General features: G+C 36.3%; 1 protein-coding gene across 4 annotated transcripts in view; it reads right to left on the bottom strand.

Annotated features, from left to right (window-relative positions):
- The window catches only part of ANO6 (anoctamin 6), a 160,240-nt gene that overhangs the window by 136,864 nt on the left and 21,408 nt on the right, over positions 1-1,968 (bottom strand). The gene's annotated exons all lie outside the window — the stretch shown is intronic.

The following is a 1,968-nucleotide window of genomic DNA, read 5'->3' as shown; positions in this document are numbered from 1 at the left end:
TTTTGCAATGTAAGGAATTGTCTCATTTTTTCCCTAGGAGCTGAAGTAAGCATAATTATCAGCTTCTTTACCTAAAGCCTAATATTCCTGTGAATAGATAGTGAATGCATAAGTCCTCCAAGACCAATATGTATGAAACAGCCACTGGAGTTCTATTTGACCAGACCACATTATCCCTGCAACATTTTTCTTCTACCATTTTATCAGTCTTAAGGGATTTGTTCTGAAATATTATATTTTGGTAAGATATGGCTTCCTTTTCCATCAGGCTATATTGTTGGGTTTTTTTGTTTTGTTTTGGGTTTTTTAAAATTGAGCATTATAAAATTACATTTTGGAGTCTTACCAAGTGCTAATAGGTGGGTTTTGAGTAATTTCTTCTTACTGCAGTCCAGATGCATTTCTACTTATTTGTCTTTTACAGAGCAGGAAGTAACAATATGGATTTGATTTTTTTCTCCAAATTAACCATTTCTGAATGACGTACACTGAATACTACAGTGCAGTATTAAGATGATGAAATATGTAATGAGGAGAATATTTTCGTTAAGGGATGGGTTCTGCAATTTTTATGAGTAGCACTTTTTCACAAAAATTATCCTAATCCTATTGCAATCAGTGGCCTGATCTTTACTTTTAGTGAGTACTTAGAAATTCAGCCACTTATTCCCTCTAAAAAGAGATGGAGAGAAACAAATTTCAACTATATTTAGTAATATCATACTAACAAACTCATAAAACTCTTTAGAAATGCTACAGCATTCTAGAAAATCCTTGTGATCTCACTTTACTTCATACCATTATCTCTGTCTCTATTGATTAATCAAGAGAGAGCAATAGAAATTTGCTGCAAATAATTGACATCAAAAACAAATCTCCCCTCCCCCCGTTGGTAAATTACCAAGATCAGCAGGGCCGGTCCAAGGTTAGGTGGCACCCTAGGTGAAGTGTGTACCTCGGTGCCCCCAGCACTTCCAACATAGAGGAAAATAAGAAGTCTAGAATGAACTTGTACATGTACTTATTTGATATTCAAAATGAGCACTAAAACAATAACAACGAAACATTTTTATTGATTGTTTCACACTTTTCATTAACTCTAACACAATTATAACAGCTGGCCAGGGCTGTTATTTAGAATGATATTCCTGTTATTTTGTTCTGCATATAATTTTGGCGCCTCCCCCCAGATTTTGGCACCCTAGGTGACTGCCTAGTTTGCCTAATGGTTGGACCGGCCCTGAAGATCAGTCATGATTTCTACTGAGGATTACAAGCATGCTTGTATCTCATTTAAAGTATTTTATCTTCATGATTCATTACAAATACTGTGGCATACCCTTAGTCCCACCATAACATATCTGTTCCTTCTCTGGAAGACCTCTGGATTACCAGCAGGAAGAGTGTCTTTCTCATTTCTGTTAACCATGAGCAGGTTATGGCTTTTACAAATCCGTTCACTACTTATAATTAGTTGGGCCTTCTCTGTGAATCAAAGAGAGCTGTGACAATGCTTCTCCTGTTATATTTATTCACATTAGCATTTGCAATATTTTTGCTTTCCCTGAACATTCTTGTGAACAAGAGCATACATGAACTCATAAATAATTCATAAAGAGGTTCTGAATAGCAGTAAAGTACACTGATGGGTTTTTTTCATTTGAATAGTTAGAAAGATTCTTTTTGTTCTGTCTGCTTATCTCTAGATACAACTATACTGCCAACCTTCCTATCTTTTCACTGGAATCTCTTCTCCCTTTCAAATTCTTCGGCATACAACCTGTCCCGCCCTACTGCTTCTCTTCATTGCTCAAATGCAAAATATTCCATCAATGCAAACAATGGACTTCCACTGACATTAGCAATAAGTAAGTAGCAAAGCCAGATATGCCGGTTTCTTGGTTGTAGCCATGTTGGTCTAAATTGCCAGACTTTTAGCTTCTCTCATTCCTTGGAGTCTCAGACCAG

Source organism: Gavialis gangeticus, unplaced genomic scaffold (genome assembly GCF_001723915.1).
Source record: "Gavialis gangeticus isolate Ggan-Ray unplaced genomic scaffold, GavGan_comp1, whole genome shotgun sequence".
In the NCBI taxonomy this organism is placed as follows: Eukaryota; Metazoa; Chordata; order Crocodylia; family Gavialidae; genus Gavialis; species Gavialis gangeticus.
This window is presented reverse-complemented; position numbering and strand designations above follow the sequence as displayed.